General features: G+C 39.0%; 1 long non-coding RNA gene across 3 annotated transcripts in view; it reads left to right on the top strand.

The window, feature by feature from the left end:
- Window positions 1-17,961, top strand: part of LOC110015245 — a 32,654-nt gene extending 14,693 nt beyond the window's left edge. The window contains exons 1-2 of one of the 3 annotated variants that reach the window (XR_002873404.1): window positions 14,538-16,115; window positions 16,533-17,961. This is a non-coding gene — a long non-coding RNA (uncharacterized LOC110015245). Of the gene's footprint in view, window positions 1-234; window positions 395-14,537; window positions 16,116-16,532 lie in introns of those variants that run through there. The other 2 variants (XR_002290406.1, XR_002873405.1) reach the window with 2 other exon arrangements.
- The last annotated feature ends 1,346 nt before the right edge of the window (window positions 17,962-19,307 follow it).

The raw sequence follows: 19,307 nt of genomic DNA, 5'->3' as shown, positions 1-19,307 counted from the left end.
TTAAGGAATCTTAATATAAAGTGTTACCGAAAAATGAAAGAAAATCCCACTAATTCCCTGCTTCTTTATGTCCTGCATTTTTTGAAATTATGTTCCCTTTCAAAACGTCTAGTTAAGATAACGCCCTATCTCACAGATAACAAGATTGCTGTCCCACTTTGAGTAAAGACTAGAATATTGCTTTGTTCATGCTGACCCAGCAGCTAAAGCAACACTCTTTGCTTTCCATTACAGCCTTCAAATTCTGAAGACAACCTGCAAAATGAATTCTAGGAGAAGAAATGCAAACACCAGGAGTTGAATGGATTATCTGTCGCTGCAGTCTTACCGTCTCTCGGATAGTGCCTTTAATTATGGAGTGTGTTTCTGCTGCATGAGAAAGCTGACATGAATAAAGAAGTTATTAAATAAAACCTGAACTTCATGAATTTTTGTCACTAAAAGTGGAAGCTCAACATTATACAAGCATGGCAGTTCAAATATGGTTTATGAATATACAGTAAAAAAATGGGCATTATATGATAGTTTTAGAAAAGGGGCTGATTCTCTTCACTCAGTTCTCATGTGTTACTGTCACCATGTGTCCACAGCAGAGTTTATGTATAGAACAACATTGTGAAACGGTGACTCGTTTTAATCTTTCACCACATCTTTCTTGAGGCTGGCGGTTTTGGCCACAATAATGCATCCTACAAATGTTTCCACAATCCAAAATGAGCTGCTGGGCTCATCCAAAAACCACAATTGAGCAGCTCTGAAATGTGTTCTCTCATCACTTCTTCAAGCTGTCAGGACTACACAAAACATCAGAAGATGCAGTTCTCTGTAGACTTTGAGACAGACCCGCGTGGAGTTTTCCAAGTTGTGTATGTGACGGGATGTGAATGAATGTGTATGTTCTGCGGAAAGGAGAGGCCTGTCAGCGGAGCTCTGACGGGCTGACCAACACTGAAGCCCTCTGTCATTACAGGGATCAAACTGTTCAAGGCCGAAGACTCTCACTTTTACCCCTCCCACCAAAAATATGTCAGGCTTACCTTATATACTCACACCACCAGTTACATGTTTGGGTACTTTGAAAGCCGTATAAGTTTTCACCTCTGACTTTTGAAGATTTTCCCAATCTAGAGGAAATTGGGTAAAAAAGCTTCAAAGGATATCAGCCTGCAGACTCTGAAAACATGCAGAAGACCATAAATGGTTTAGCATCTATAATTTTACTATTATAAAATATTTGTTTTGATTGTCTTTTCTAATGATTGTATTGCTGTGCTTGCTGCAGTTTTGCATGTAGGTTTCAAGCAAAAGTTTATATAAACAAGACATATTTGATTATCTAAAGTCCCACTTCAAGCATCTTGTGTGCTATTGTAAAAGCGTTTCCAGTGTTCTTTTTAATTATGATTATGCCGTTTTTAGCCAAAATCAAATAACCTGTGTCATTTTATAGAAAATACTGTCTTTATATCGGCAGTAGTTCATAGAAATTCACCTCTGAGTGGTGGACGGGACTGATAGCAGGGAGTAAGCCTACTCGCATTTCCCATCATTCCTTTGTATACACACTCTCCCCTTACCTTGCAGCCCTCAACACCCCTACCTAATATTACTGGAGCCACAAAAATGGTAAGCAATATTGGAGCTATCGTACCCGTACTGGATCCAGTTGTCTACAAATGGATGCATCAGAATAGAGCAGAGCAGGGAGCTTGTGGCTTGCCGTTGTAGGTTCTACTTCACATCTACAAGCTTTTTCCAAAAGCATTTTTTCGTCTGCTCCTGCTTACTATGATTTGAACAAAGAAATACTCAGAAATTACTTTTTAAACTTAATTTTCTTTAAAAACGTCCTCCATCATCAGAAAAATGTCACAAGAAAATGTTAAAAACAACACTTTCATTGGAGTGGGTCTGTAAAAGGAGGTCACATACGTGTTTGGTTTATTTAACTACATTACAACTAATGAAATGTTTTCATTTTTGATAGTCATTGCATTTTGTCAAGTAAAGAAGTCTTTTCATACATTACAGAAGTAGTGATGAGAAATCAGAACTCTGAGGACTGGGGTTTAGTAACCCTTGTGCTATCCTAGGCACTTTAGCATTGGGAGTTGGGTCATCTAGACCCACCAGACAGTGCGCTGAACCTTTTTTCTTCAATGTTTTGTGATCTTCACTGGTGTCCATGGATTACATGAAATCTCTCCACCTTTATCCACCTTTGTCATGGAAGGAATAACACGTCAATGTAAGGGTGGGGTCATCTAAGATAGCTCAAGGGTGAAAACTGTCAATAGCTTTAATACAATCCAGGCTAAATTTAGGGTTTGGTGAAAATGTGTTGAATGATACAGTAATGCCAAGGTTTTATGTATTTCACCACAGACCACAAGCTTTTCTTTACCTAATGCTGTGTTTTGTATCATATAATTGCTGCCAGCAGATAATTTTATATGTTTTGAAACATGCTGAGCTCGTTGATAATAGATGTCAAGAGTTGTTGTTTTTAAAATGCTCTTTATGCATTTGTGGGAGACTGTGAAGTTGGTGTGCTGTCACTCTGACAAGAAAGGTTTTTAAAGCATTGGGAGCCGATGTCATTCACTTTTATTTTTACCTGCAAGCACTCTGCACCCTTCCTTCTTTTCCTGGAAAATGACTCTTTGTCGCTCACAGAAATGCATGTACTTTTGTACAAATTTAAAAATAAGAGCAGAGGGAACAACAAAGCTGAAGCCTTATCTTTCTGTGTTAAAGAAGGACAAAGGTCATTCGAAGCACTTTTGTAAATGTTATTTGATTCAATCAACAGAGAGAAAATGTGATCTGATTACAGAGTTGCAAAAGTGATTTTATGTTACTCTTTTACTAACAAAAAAAAAGGGTTACACTTATCAGGGGTGATCGGCAGGACCACACAGAGATTAGGAAGATATCACAGCAGCCATGACTTTAGGAGGAACGCTTATTTTTGACAACCTTGACACCACATCATTGAGGCCTGGGTATCATCACAACTGCTGAATCAGTTCATTGTTTTGACTCATGAATTTACAGTTTAGAGTCATTTTTCATTAAACACGATTCAATTGATTTATTTATTGCTGATTTATTTGTCAAATTGCAGTTTTTTTAAACCAATGTTCTTTGTTTATGAAAAAAAGCATTTTACCCAACATAATTACAACGAATAATAACTTTAAAAACTAAAAGAAAAGCGTTTTTAAGCCTGAAAAAACATTTAAAAAAATGTTTTGAAACAAAGTAAATTATATTTTGCGAGTGAAGAACAATTTGATTTTCACTAATCTTTTGTGAGCCCAGTTTGCTCACTGGAAGGTTTGGTTCCAGTGGATTAATGTTGAGGTTTCGACATAGTCATCAATGCTTTACTTACTTAGCTGTTTGCCGTTTTTCTGTCTTGAGCAGTCAAATGAACGTCAGAATCCTCCATTGGCTTTTGGTTTTCTGATTTTACTAAGTCTATATTTTGTCATGATGACACACGCATTCCAGCATTGTGAAAACAACAACACAATGATGTAGCGACATCAAATCCAGCTATTGATCTACATATAGTTTGAAGTAGTATATTGAGGTAAGCGCAGAAACAGAAGTTGTCTGCGTTGAGCGAGAGCATTTTTCCCCCTCCTTCTCTACTCTGATTACTGTTGTTTTGGCAGCTGACGCCCAGTAATGGAGACCTGGCTGTCAGGGAAATTTGTAGCTGTCTGCTGCAGCACATCTCTTCATTCCAATCAGCAGCTGTCAGAGCAGCCGAGACCATTATTAATGATGGCCTCTAACTGCCTCACAAATGCTCCACACTATATGGGAGGCAGCAGTAAAATAAGGTTACAGTCTCTCCCAGTGTGTTGCTGTTGCAATGAGTTAATGAAGAGATCTCAAAAATAAAAAAAGCAACATAAAACAGTATCAACTTTTTCTTTTATTTAAAGGATTCAAGAGAGAAGTGTGGTTTAGAAGTTTAACTTCACGTGTTTTGATAAGTGTTGAATGTTCACGGTGTGATATGAGTCGCTTGCTGACATGTGACTTCATGCAGTAGTCACCCGGTTTGATTGACTGGAAATATTGCCTCATATACACTTCTTTTTATCCTTAAATGGTTTAGGTCCCGCTAATGGAATTGTGGTCATAAATGTGGGGGTGATAGAAAAAGCACATGTTTGTCAGCTGTTAAAAATGGGGCACAAGCATTCAAATGGCTCAGTGGGGAACAGCTGCCATATAAATCACTCACCTTTGAAATGCTGCAACGACTTGTCCCCCCAGCCAGCCCCCTCCATGTGTGAACACATGAGGGACTGTGCTCTGAGCATCTGTCACCTGGGACATGACACTTCCCCCAAATTATCTGCCAAAACTCAATCAGGAAGTTATGATTAGATGCAACAAGGTAACAAGAACAACCCCTAAATAAATTTCGAGGAAGGGGGTCAAAATAAAATGTTGGGACAGAGCATCTTTGTAAAATTATAGGAGAGTTTTGATTTGTTTTTAAAAGATTCATTCCCTCTTTCATTCTTAATAGTCCAACTGCCAACCTCTAAAGAAATCCAGAAACTCACTCTTAGGGCACATTTGTTAGACGGAAGGCCATCATGTCACAGATTTTTGCCAGTGAGTTGATATTCCAAAATAGCTGCTGCTTCATACAACCTTCTGCTGGTTGATTTATCTGTCCACTATGATCATCTTTTGATCTATTGCAAACTTTTTCCCAGTGGTTTTTTAACTGTGGTTTTTTTTAGCCACAACTAGAAGAAAAAAAAGGATTTTTCAAAGACATTTCTGCAGTTTCTACAGAGCGGTAGAAGTTAATTACAAAATCGCCTCTGAGGTGCTGGTGGGGCTGTTGGCATGGAGCCAGCCCAACCCCCACTTCCCGACACCTATCTGTTTACATTCTTTCCCGCTAGCTTACAGCCCCCTAACCCCGAACCTTACAGTACCAGTGCAACAAAAAATGGTGCAATGGTACATGAATCTAGTCGTCTACAAGTGGATGCACCAAAAGCAGAAGTTCCTTGCTTGTGGCCCGCCCAGCATATTTCCTACATAACTACAAGATTTTTCAAACTGTATTTTTTTCATTTGCTCCTGATTGACAACAGTTTGAATATAGAAATACCCAGAATTAGGGCTGCACGATATGAGGAAAACTCGCGATATGCGATATTGGTGAATAATAATGCGATAACGATATAATTTGCGGTATATAAACAAATAAAAAAACAACCAAAAGCATAATTTCCATTTCATTGCAACAGTTTAAAGGTTATACTCCAAATGACCCTCGTCGACATAGGAGGCAAACATCAAACATAAAAGGGGTCATCTGATTGATCAACAACGTAAACGGGTCCTTCCGATTGGTTAAATGCATAAATGGGTTTATTTCATTTGTTCAATATTTCAAGCTGCCATGAGATTGTTTTTTAGCACATTTAAGGTAACCATTTATTGCGATTTTTGACATCTTTTGCGGTATGCATATTGCACAGCTTAATATCGCGATAACGATAAATTTGCGATATATTGTGCAGGCCTACCCAGAATTAAGTTTTTAGCTGAAGTTTCTTTGTAAATGTCATCCATCATCAAATAAATGCCACAAGAACATATTCAAAACACATAAAACATAATTTTGGCTCCTTAAGTTGTACAAATATTAATGGAAAGGTGGGAAGCCTCATCTGTCATGTGTGTTGAAGAAAACTGTTTATCTACACTCTAGCTTTGCCTTCTGACATCAATCTGGAGTTTTTTGCTAAGTGAACTCATTCCTCTAAGACAAACTTCTTGAATGGACGTATGGATGTGTTATCATGCTCTGTTGTGACATGATCACAGCTGCAGATGCATCTTTGTAAATTAATACCACAGCATCAACATAAAAGAATCCCTCCAGATCCTAATATCTGAGTCCATATAAGGTTTTTGATCGGATATTGCTTTCCCAATTTTTTGTTTATGACTCATGTTTGAGATGTTCAGGGACCAAAAATTGTGTCATTTGTGTGTGTCTAGTTTCTAATTTATGTTTGCTTTAGAACCTGAAGCAACTGTTTTGATTTTTATTTGCCCATTTGATGTAGAAAGACTGGTGCTGCTTCAACTTGCCCTGGCAAGGTAAAATTAAGCTGCCACCTAAAGATACACAAACCTGCTTAGCAAACCTTTTCCAATTATGCTATCAGTACTAAAACCAGGATCGCAGGATCATAATTTACAAGTTTAATTTATAGAAGTTGGATAACCATGGTTGGCCCAGCAGGAAGGCAGATGACAACATGCCTGATAACTTTATATGTGGTTGCTCACTGCTGAAGCTTGCTACACCCAGCCCTGCTTCCCTCGCTCAGGGCAAAACGATCGGGTGCAGCACCACCCAGAACACTGGATGTTAGCACAAACTCAATGGTTCCAATGAGTCATAGTTACCTTTCATCTACAAGATTGTTTTTTCATCATTCCCAGGATAATGCTCTTGGGTGTTGAAAAAGTGGAGATTTCTGTACTGACAGCTAACAGTTAAGACTCAAAGAGGTGTAACAAGGTCATGGATTATCCTTGTCAAAGGTCATCTCAAAGAATAGCTTGTTTCTTTTTAGGAAGTTGTTAAAAACGATGAGAAATATGGACAGTAGGTTACAATTTTGTTTTTTGTTTTTTTTAGAGGTGTAACCCTTCATTTCTTGTCACACGAGTTTAGAGGTGATTTACTTTCGTTAATCCCACAGAATTCTTTCCAACGTGTCTCGGTCTGAAAAAGGAATGCGCGCACCTGTAGTGCTCTTCACTCCAACATGAGGTCTGTTGTGGGAATTCAGCAGCGCAAACAGTGCAAGATCAAGCTGATCGCTCTTCAGATAACATGCCTTTGTTTTGGCAACAGCCAGACATCAGAGAAATGATAGAGCAAAAGGAGGAATGATGATAATGATGATAATAGTCACAGATATATGAGGTGCTGGCGCCTCGGAGTCCTGTGGCTCTCTGTGGCTCATTAAAACCTGTTCTGCCTCTTGTCTCCACATTCCACAATGTGATAAGTTGTTTGTTAGTATTGTACAGGGCTCTGTCACATAACACACAATTACGCAGGTGTGTGGTTGAGGGTTGAGAAATGAAAATGGGTGTGAGTCAACACCCTCACTGATCTCAGTTTCAGCTCTGTGGCGTATTGCTAACCACTCAACCACCTGTCAGTCCATTGACGCACGCACAGTTATCAACACACCCTGCAGCAAATAACTAGGACACTGCAATCAAAGCATGCAAAAGATGCATTTCTTTTTGAGAGGAGGAGCGTTCACTTTAATTTATCTAGTGATCTATGACTAATAAAGTTGGGTTTAAAATTCAAGAGGTTGTTGCAACTCTGTTGTCACAAAGCAACAGTTAAAATAAATTAGATGAGTTCCAGTTTCACATATAAATTAAAATATTTAGTTGTCAGTTGCTATTACCTGTTTTGCAACAAATCTGAAGCTTCAGGGTTTTTTCTTACATTTTCTTTCAGGGCCTGAAAGATGATCTGACATTTTAAAATGTGGAAGGTTATTCTTGCTTGACGGAGTGTCAGAGCACTGTTGGGAACGTGCACTTTCATACTTCCCTGTCCTTGTTGAGCTGTAGCTTTTGATCATCTTTTTGAAAACACTGCAGCATTTTCTTGTGTTGGTTTTTTTCAACTGAGTCAGATGAAGTGATTTTAAATTCAGTCACTCAATTCATGGTACAGAAATTCACCTCATGATTTCTGTGATTGGGGTTCAGTTTTACAGCTAATTCCTTTTCTGCCCCAACCCTCAACATTGATCCGGACTTGGGACTAGTACATAAAAATTCGGGATCGTACCCTCATATGGTTGGAGTAACTTTCAGCATCTGATAGTATCAGGCAGTCCCCCATCACAAACCCAGCCTATAATCCTACTTTCCAAGTGCAGACGAGATTGGGCGTTTCCAGGGTGTGTAACTGACAAAGACAAATATTATTGCATTATTAACCTAAGTGTGTTATAATATCCTATCAATGCCTAAATGAATGTGCATATTGTGGAGATGAAAAATATGACCGCACTGGCTTGTTTATCACTTGGGAACAGTGGTGCTTTGAGCTAATGGCCAAATTAAGCTCGCTAATGTGTTCCAAATGTAGGATTTAATTCAAAGTGTAATTACTTTACCCTGGTTGTGAAGAACCAATATTTATGTGACACCTATGTAACCATAAAGTATGTGTATAGTAATAGTCAAGTCAATAATTCCTGAAAAACCACAGTGAAATATATGCTGATGGTTTAAAGATCCTCATCCATTAAAAAATTTCATTTCTGGAGAGTAATATTGTTTTTAAATGGCAGTTTTTCCCTATATCTTTCATTAGCAATTTTGGGCTACAGAGAGAACAAGAAATTGAAAATAAACAATTTTTCTCGTGGAGAAGTACAGTTATTAAGATGTTGATTTCAAAAAATTTTGTAAAATCATATCTTTTTTCTACCACTTTTTTGCTTTGTTGCCCTTTAGAACAGACAAAAAAATTTACTGTAAAATAACTGGGTTGTGTTTTACTTAGTATATGGTATCCTATAATTTTTGAAGTGAGTCACACTCCCCAGAACAAACATAAATGGTGATGGAATTTAGTTAATCTATCAGCCTTTGTGAGTATTATCCCAGACTGTCAGGGGAACTGCTAAGCCTCACTTTTCTGCATGTCAAACAGAGCATGATAAAAAGCCATAAAATCCTGCTGCAATAAAGTTCATTTTTCCCACATTGCACAAAGTAGGGCATGGATATGGAACCACAAGACTGTAACTCTTCCACGCGTTGTAAACCAATCACTCCCCTTATTCTTCGCCAGCACTGTATAATTTTGTGCTCAAGACAAACCTGGATTTGTAAAATATACTGTCTCTGAGGTATCAGTTCAGTCTTAAATACTCCGTGGCAGGTGCATAAAGTCTTTTATGGCTGAAAAATTCAAGGTCGTCTCTCTACTCCACACTTTTTCTGGATCTACTCTTGTACTTGTGAGGTGAAACACTTCTAGGCAATACTGGGTGTCAAAGCTAAACATGTGGACAGGATCATTGTTCCAGCGTGGGGTTAATGTGTGCTTAGACACTCAGCAGAGACTCATCTCCCGCCAAAGTCATCACATTCATGAAACTGCATTTAGACCTCATTCATATCATACAGTTTGGTAAAGTGGACACCTTTGACCTGACATACTGCTGCTTGATACACTGCAGGGTGCCACTTTAAACATGTTTTTCAAAAGAAACACACAAACAGACAAGGTTTTTACCGATTGTCCACACAATATTTGTCTTAAATTTGTTTATTCAAATTTAAGACAAATATTTGTTTATTAAATTTGTTTATTCAATTGAGTTGTTGTTGTAACATTCACTGATGATCTACAATAAACCTGTACACATAGGAAAACAAAAAACAAAATTGCAATGATTAAATAAATTCAAAAAATGCATGAATGTGAAAACCCAAACCACATTAAAGGATAACGTGCAGATAGACAGGAGAAAAACAGCAAGGACTGCATAATTAACAGTTATTACAGTCGTTCGGATTTAAACAGTAATAGAGGAAACAATAAAAAGTAAAAAAGTACTAAGATTCATATGGATAAGTGGATTTTTTTTCACATGTTCACTTTATGTGTACAATATTCTGTATACATTTCACAACTAGTCATTGGAATTTCAATTGTTGCCCTGACATGAAACAAAAATGGAAGCCATTTTTAATTTAATGCTGCTCAGATAAAAGTTTTATATACTTGTAATAAAGACCACAAACATCCACAGCAATAAATAGCAAATGATGTAAAATGTTGATTACAATAAAATAAAACTGTGACTCACAGCAAAAAAAGTAATTTGTGGATAACAGCTTGCTCTGACTTTGCTTTGGTTCGTTGTAATTTATATAAGTCTGTTGGTCTTTAGCATTTATGTCTTGCTTTTCATTGTTTTTTTTTCCCATCTCTCAAAATGTAACTCCATACCATGCATTTTTTCCACCAATTAAAACAAACAAAAAATTTATAGAAAAGCAAAAAACTAAAAAGTTGTATGAAAAGAATGGGACCTTGGGTATTACACTGACCAAAAATATAAACGCAACACTTTTGTTATTGCTCCCATTTTTTATGTTATGAACTCAAAGATATGAAACATTTTCCACATACACAAAATAACCAGTTCTCCGAAATATTGTTCACAAATCTGTCTAAATCTGTGACAGTGAGCACTTCTCCTTTGCCAAGACAATCCATCCCACCTCGCAGGTGTGCCATATCAAGATGCTGATTAGACAGCATGATTATTGCACAGGTGTGCCTTAGACTGGCCACAAGAAAAGGCCAATCTGAAATCTTCAGTTGTATCACACAGCACAATGCCACAGATGTCGCAAGTTTTGAGGGAGCGTGCAATTGGCATGCTGATAGCAGGAATGTCCACCAGAGCTGTTGCTTGGGAATTGAATGTCTATTTCTCCACCATAAGCCGTCTCCAAAGGCGTTTCCGAGAATTTGGCAGTACATCCAACCGGCCTCACAACCGCAGACCACGTGTAACCACACCAGCCCAAGACCTCCACATACAGCATGTCCACCTCCAAGATCGTCGGAGACCAGCCACTCGGACAGCTGCTGAAAAAATCACTTTGCATAACCACAGAATTTCTGCACAAACTGTCAGAAACCGTCTCAGGGAAGCTCATCTGCATGCTCGTCGTCCTCATCGAGGTCTCGACCTCACTCCAGTTCGTCGTCGTAACCGACTTGAGTGAGCAAATGCTCACATGCGATGGCGTCTGGCAGGTTGGAGAGGTGTTCTCTTCACGGATGAATCCCGGTTTACACTGTTCAGGGCAGATGGCACACAGCGTGGGTGGCGTCGTGTGGGTGAGCGGTTTTCTGATGTCAATGTTGTGGATCGAGTAGCCCATGGTGGTGGTGGGGTTATGGTATGGGCAGGCGTATGTTATGGGGAACGAACACAGGTGCATTTCATTGATGGCATTTTGAATGCACAGAGATACCGTGACGAGATCCTGGGGCCCATTCTTGTGCCGTACATCCAACAACATCACCTTGTGTTGCAGGATGATAATGCACGGCCCCATGTTGCAAGGATCTGTACACAATTCTTGGAAGCTGAAAACATCCCAGTTCTTGCATGGCCAGCATACTCACCAGACATGTCACCCATTGAGCATGTTTGGGATGCTCTGGATCGGCGTATACAACAGCGTGTTCCAGTTCCTGCCAATATCCAGCAACTTCGCACAGCCATTGAAGAAGAGTGGACCAACATTCCACAGGCCACAATAGACAACGTAATCAACTCTATGCGAAGGAGATGTGTCGCAGTTCATGAGGCAAATGGTGGTCACACCAGATACTGACTGGTTGTCTGAGTCCCCTGACCCCCTCAATAAAACAAAACTGAAGATTTCAGAGTGGCCTTTTCTTGTGGCCAGTCTAAGGCACACCTGTGCAATAATCATGCAGTCTAATCAGCATCTTGATATGACACACCTGCGAGGTGGGATGGATTGTCTTGGCAAAGGAGAAGTGCTCACTATCACAGATTTAGACAGATTTGTGAACAATATTTCAGAGAACTGGTTATTTTGTGTATGTGGAAAATGTTTCACATCTTTGAGTTCATACCATAAAAAATGGGAGCACTAACAAAAGTGTTGCGTTATATATTTTTGTTTGTGTATGTATTTAGTGACATTTTACTGAGCTTTTAAGCATACTTTCAAACATAATAGCACTTGTATCAGTAGTTGGAGTTTTTAAAATGTATTCAGGCCCTGCACCGGACTGGCGACCTTGTGCCCCGCCTTTACCCAACAGCAGCTGGGATAGGCTCCAGCAGCCCCTTGACCCTGAAAGGAAAATGGAAGGATGGATTGAATATGCATTCATCCCAAAGTTCTTTTACACAAGTAATATTTTACCAGCTGTCACAGTTTAGAACAAATCAGTTGCTCCGGATCTGTTGTCCAACCTGCATAACAAGGAATGACTGAATCTTTAAATTTGCAATAAAATTAAGATCTATCTAGAAGTAGCATAGCATGGTACTTGCAATATCTCCCAGTTCATGTTAAATGTGTAGTACAGTGATTGCTGTAACATTTTTTCATGGACCAGATCACCTTCTAAGAATCCACAGGATGGGTTCTTGTGCTTAAAGAGTCACATTCAGAGTAGAAAAAGGCCATGGATCCTCAGAAAACCTTTATGACTGTGTTCAACAGAGCGTCTTATTAAAACAGCCTCTTCATCACAGTGACCTGTCTTAAATGTGGAGGATTTATTTGCATGGTAAGACTTCTACATGTGGGTTAAAAAAAGCAACTGAGCGCATGAGGAGCCAGCACTCAAACAGGGAACGGAAACCATGCAAATTACCAATTTTTTGGCTTAGCTATTAGTGGGTTTTTTCGTTGTTTTTTTTGGCTGGCAATGCTAAAGATGGATAGCTTATCTGACGGTAAAAGCTGGCACAGCAGCATTAGTGCTGAGCTGGAGCGAGAAAAGGAACAATACGGCACATTAGAGGAGCAGCCAGCAGCCGCCACAAACTGCTCCAGACTTCTAATTAGCATTCATTAACAGTAGGGGAAAGAGCAATTATGGTCTTTAAGTAGTGCATTAGCTAATGTTGCTTTTTCACATGTCAGCAGATTCAAAGAGGAGGATTGTGCTACCACATCAGAGCCTCTGTTTTGTGCTGACTGAGAGGTTTTGGCTGATGCTTGTTATGACCTTAAAATACACTGCGGCTGTTTGTTTACACTAGTTATTGCTGCTAACAAGGGCACAGACTCAGTCAGACATGACTGACTGTTTGCTGCCATCACAGCTGCTGCTGGAGCTTAGGCATATGTGTGGCAGCCACCAAACCATTATCATGTTTTCATGCTTTACAGACTTGCTTGACAGATTTAAAAGCTTTCCATGTAATCTAAACTCTGTTTATAGCTGGATTAAATTTTTGCTAACAGTCTAGTCAAAGTTTGTCAAGCCGTTTGAACGCTAGACAAAATGTAAAAACTCTGAATAAGGATCTGTGACTAATTTAAACTGTGGTTTCTTAAACATACCACTCCATTTCAAACAATGCCAGAAACGTCATTTTGACTGCTAGAAACGCATGTGTACTGCTTTCACAAAAATATGTTAAAAATGTAACAATCTTTTCCCCTTGATTGTTTAGCCTTCACTATTCTTTTAAACGCAACTTGTATCAAAGTCTGTGCGAATTAACAACTCATAGTCTCAAAGAACCCATCCTTTGTAAAAATTGTCTTTTCAGTTTCATTTTAAACTTGTGCTGCTATGGTTTAGTTTAAGGTTTTTCAGTGATAGCACAAATACCTAATAAAAACAAAAGTCCTGGTTTAACCTCTTCATGCCATGTTGCACCTTTTTGAAACATACTATGAAATCTTGGACTCCACTTAATTTAGCATCACCTTAAAAGGAAAAGCACATAAGGATATGTATTTATGTAATTGAAAATAAATGCAGGCATGAAGGGGGTTAAAACTATCTTCAACAAAAGGCAACTGGGAATGGCTCCAACAACCCTGCAGGACCCTTATCAGAGTAGAGATGACGTATATTGGTGTTGGTTAGTTGGTTGGTTGGTTGGTTGGTTGGTTGGATGGATGGATGAATGGATGAATGGATGGATGGATGGATGGATGGATGGATGGATGGATGGATGGATGGATGGACGGACGGACGGATGGATGGATGGATGGATGGATGGATGGATGGATGGATGGATGGATGGATGGATGGATGGATGGATGGATGGATGGATGGATGGATGGATGGATGGATGGATGGATGGATGGATGGATGGACAGAGAGAAAGTGTAGATTGTTTTGCAATCAAAGCTGCATTGTTTTTCAAAAGAGATGATAACTGTTTGCTCTGTGTCTAACCAGAAGTCAATTTCTGAGGGTGGAATTAAAAGAATCAGTGAGACTGAATGTTACAATAAAACCCAATGGCTTTTCCCTGACATGAAATCGTTAAGGTCGAACCTGTTAAAAAATTTAATTACACATTTCAAACACAATGATGGGATACTGTTTCCTTTGCTCTCTAACATAATTACCCTTTTATTCCCCAAAATTAAAAATCCTTTGATGTTATTAGGTGGAAGCAAACTGCTACTGTACCTCAGACCTTGTCCAAACTCATGAAACGTCCCTAATTCTATCAGGCAAAGCAAAAGATTTTACAACCAATAAATGAGTTTTTACAAGGTCACTTCACCTAATCTAAACCCTAATGTGAAGTATTTCAAGTATTGAAGTGGATGAAAATGACACATTTTCAAAGTCAAATAATTCCATATAATTACCTGGAACACGGTTGTCTATGCTCAAAAAATTCTGAAATTGGAGGACAAAAATTGAAAATATAAATCCTTTGAACTACATGTGTGGTTGAGAAGCCTACATTGCATTAATTTTCAGCGTCTTTAACATGAATGTTCTCTATTGAGGCTAGTTCCAACAAAGTAAAGGTTAGTGACATGTTAAGTAATAGAATAGAATAGAATAGAATAGAATAGAATAGAATAGAATAGAATAGAATAGAACTTTATTGGTCCCACAAAGGGGAAATTACCCAACAGATAACGACTCAGGTTTTTAAGTTACCAAGTTAATGTGTCATGATAACTGTTAGCTCTGGAAAGAAAAAGAATGAGAGAGATCAAACATGACTTTAGCAACAATTTGCTCTTGTTGCTTAAACAGTTACATGGGACTGCTGGTAATGTGCTGTTTTTTCTTTTCTTGTTATAATACTTGGGTTGGTTGACATTCATTGTGTTCCATTGTGTTTATCTTTGATCACCTAAGGATTTAATTGTGAGCAGTTAAAGGGTTTCAGGCCAGAGTCCAGATCACCTGATTTGCTGCTGGATTTTTCCTGGAAACCATGAAACGGTTTAAGAGACTTTTATTGTCATTTCCCAGTTGTAGAGTGTACATAAGCAAAAAAGCAAAAACAAAAAGAAAACGCCCCCTGGGTGCAAAAAAATAATGAAAATGTGTATCCAAATTAGGACTTTGCATCTTAATCAATGTTTTAGCATAGCTACAACATAAATATTCAAAAGCTAAACTGAGGCAGGCAAAAGCAAAATAAACATAAATACATAGCAAACAATGACAAACAAAGGGAGAGCCGTAGAGCTTATACAACATAGAGCAGCACAAAGAAGGCCTGACCACAAAACTTCGTTTATGTTGGGATTGTTGATCCTATAGACTTTAAGGAATAAAAAGATAAAACAGTGTTGCTCAAAAAAGTGCATGCAGGATAAAATATTTGTGCAAATCTCACAAATCTTGCTCCAGGATTTTTCCTTACAGTTACACGAAAGGCTTTGTGTCATATAGTTATGGACAGGCACAAACCACAATTATTAATTTTTAGTCATTGATCAATTTTCAAACGGTTGGGACTTTGGTGAATTAAAAGGGACGCCATCTACAGTAAACGCCACCAGATCCGAGTCCTAATTGGTCAAAGTTGGACCTGGTTTAACTTGCAAGGCATGTTCAATAGTCACACATTTTGTACATAGAGCCTGAAAACTGTCATTGAAACCTGCATAGCTACTCATGAAAAGTATGTCCAACACTCATGAAAGCTACTCAGGGACTGCTTAAACGAGCGTTGCCAAGGACAGTGTAAATGTAGATTTAGAGCTCCATTTTAAGCTCCATTTTCTGCTTCCATGTGCACCCCTCAGGACCTTGAAGCTGGACATGCTCTTTACACACTCCCCTTTTATGCAAATAGGCTGCAGATCTGTTTTCTTTCTCTTGAAATCCACGAACAACTTTGTCATGTCATTTGTCATGAAGGTGTTGAGGACTATGTTCCCTGCACACCATCCTACTAGTCTCTGGATTCTTTCTCTGTAGGTCGTCTCTTCATCTCCAGAGATGAGACCAGAGATGGTGGTGTCATCTGCGAATTTCACACAAGTCAGAGGTCACACAGATTTTCTGACAGTCTTTCCTGGAGTGTGGTATGAAAGGCAGAGCTGAAGTTGACAAAGGGCAGTCTGACATAGCATTGACAGACACAATAACACAGTCATGGAGAAGTTAACACATTTATTTTTTACAAAGATCAGTGTCTTGGGACTTTAAGTTGAAACAAACAGAAGGCGTGTATATTTATGTGATTTCACAAATGAGGCAGAACTGAAGTACTACTGTGTGTAATTCAAACTTTGTCAAGGAAATCATCATTTAAAAGAAATCATACTTTTTTTTCAGCTCTTTGAGTTTCTTCCTCACACCTCATTAACAGAAGTTATGCAATCAGATGGTGACAATATCAGTTTAACGACTGCTGTTTGTCCATGAATGAAAAGAATAATGAAACTTATTTTTTTTCCCACAGGTCTGTCAACAGGCCCAGGCTTGACTGCAGAGCGCCCTCAGCCCACTCTCCCAGAAGTGAAAAGTGCTGGAAGTCAGACTTCTAATCATAACATCCGCGCAAGAGGCAGGCGATAAAATAAATGTCATTCTTGTCAAACACGAATGCCACTGAAGCAAAAGTAAGCAGAAGTTCTCTGTCTTCCATTTTCTCATTATCTTTATTATTATTACCACAGCAGGCGGTCAAGGTTCACTGACAGAGCACACTTAACCGTGTTTCCTGTCACATACACACTTAACCAACACACACACACACGTATATATCTCCTGTCTCTGCTAACACCAGCCCTGGTCTGTGTGCTCTGCTAATATTGACTCCTGACTAACACAGCCTCTATTGAGTCAAACACAAAACTGTTTGACTAGAATTAGAACATCATTGAGATAACAGCCTTGGACCTGTGCAGGCTGGAGCTGTGGTGTTAATGTAAAGCAGACCAGGAGCACCAATGAGGGCGGTGAGGGTAAGGAGGTGGATTTCACAATCTGGTCTCTAAACAAATGTTTTCTCACTCTTAGACTTAGACTTTTATCACCCGTACACAACAGCAGCCACTTGCGAAACGTCTTTTTGTGAATTTGCACACACAGCGTGTGGGCCGTCCTCTGTTTATGAGTGTGTCACCTCTGTCATGAAGCCCATTGAGTGGCCATGGTTGTACAAATGTTTTGTCTGTGAGGTCACTGCGTGGTTTGTGTCTGTGACAAAAAAAACACCAAAAAACAAAATTCTGTCAAACTGCAGAAACACAAGCTTTCTTTGTTTGCTGAAGCATGCTTATAATCTGAATGTGGGCATTAAGTGCTTACCATCAGTTACACATTGAAGTCATAATGTTAACGCAACCGTAAAACACACAAAGATAATAAAAAAAAAAACATCTTTAAACTTTTCAACACTCATTCCTGTCCTTTATCTCTCACGTACCCATTTCACTATCTGGGTCTGCGATCTCTGCATATTTGTTTTAACTAAGATCTATATTTATACTTTCTGTGAGTGCTTGAATTCTTACTCAATGTAGTGTGTCGCGTTTTACTCAATTTATTTTCTTTGTTTTAGCTTGATATCCTACAATCTCCTGGAAACAAGAGAGTTAACATTCACTAGTCACTCCTAGAAAACAACTTTATCTTCATTGTCTTTATTGTCCAAAAACTTGTAAAACACATTGGATATAGATGTGACATAATATTATACTAAGAGGTGTACTGATAGATGCTAATGTGTGTGTTTGTGTGTTGAGAACACATGAAATGTGAAATGTATAGTACACCTTGAAAGTCCCTCTCCGATGAAAATCATCTTTTCTGTGTTTTTAACTTGTTCCTGTGGCATCTGTTTTATGATGTAGGACATATGTAAAGAAAATCTGTTTAAAATTGCATGTCTGAGATTGTTTTCTTTTGTTCAAATTCAAATCGTTGGGAATCAGGAGCAGATGCAAAGTGTCTGTTGGGAAAAGCTTTGAGTTTGGCGTACACGTTCCTACGGAAAGTCACAAGCTCCTTCTCCACTACATTCTGATGCATCCACTTGCAGACCACTACATGTCCGACTTGTCCAAGCTGGCATTTGGCTCAAAATTTATGGCTGGATAGTTCTGATATTCCACCCCATTGTTGTTACACCTGTAATATTAGGGTTGCGAGGGGCTGTAAGCTAGTGGGGGAGTGTGTACACAGATGGATGATGGGAAAGGGCAATGGCCTACTCTGTGGCGCCCACAATTCAGAGGTGAATTTCTAATGAACTACTGCCGCTCTGTAGAAACTATGTCGTAGAAAGTGACAGTTTTTTTATTTGGGCTAAAAACTGCATAATCATACATAAAAGACCGCTGGGAATGCTTTTAAAAAAGATCAAAAGATGAGTGGAGTAACCCCTTTGAGCTGACAAAAAGTAAATTTACACAAGAATTTGGCTTAAGTATATTTGATGCTTGATGTAGCTCTTCTGAGATACAACAAATTCAACCTGATTTGAGGTTCAAGTCTTAGCGGGGTGATGCAACAAATCTGAAAGTCTCACTCAGTGAAGCGCAGAAGAACATATGTTCATCATAGAAAATACTCTCACTCTTTTTGATCTCTGCTTTTCCGGACGATGATCAAAGGTTCAAAAACAGCTCACAATAAAAAAAGACCCTACTAAAGATTTTTTTTTTACATTTTTCTATAATATTTATGTCTATCTTTTGAATGTGGTGGGCAGTTTTCTAGCATGGTAGTCCTGAAGCCCCCACAGGTGTGAAGCTGGGCTGAAAACTAGTGACTGTGAAGGTCGGTGGATTTTATTCACATCATGCTCCTCTAAACATTCAGTGACCCCCGATGCTCTATGGACCGGAAGCTGTCATCAACAGAGCAGGTACCCATTATGGCTGGATGATCAGTGTGCAGTAGATGTTTGACAAAGCAGTTGTAAGTCGTGTTTCTGTCAGCTATCACTCACTAAATAAAACCGACACGGACCGCTTCCATCAGCCATCTGGGTCAGCGGCAGGGCGCATTTCCCAACCACATGAAAAGGGAAAGAGCAGAATCCTGGGCCTCGGCAGATGGTTGCGCAGCAATCTTTTCTGCTTATGTGGTTTCATTTTAGTCCTACAGGCCCTCACAGTATTTTGAATTGCCCTGGGTTATGTATTCACTCGGTCATGTAAGCTAAATGAACCATCCATAATGTAAATGAGAAAGAAAAAGAGATGGGGAGAGACAGGAATGTAAATCT

The sequence above is a fragment of the Oryzias latipes genome, chromosome 6 (assembly GCF_002234675.1).
Source record: "Oryzias latipes chromosome 6, ASM223467v1".
In the NCBI taxonomy this organism is placed as follows: domain Eukaryota; kingdom Metazoa; phylum Chordata; class Actinopteri; order Beloniformes; family Adrianichthyidae; genus Oryzias; species Oryzias latipes.
Note: the sequence above shows the minus strand (reverse complement) of the source record. Positions and strands in the feature narration are given on the sequence as shown.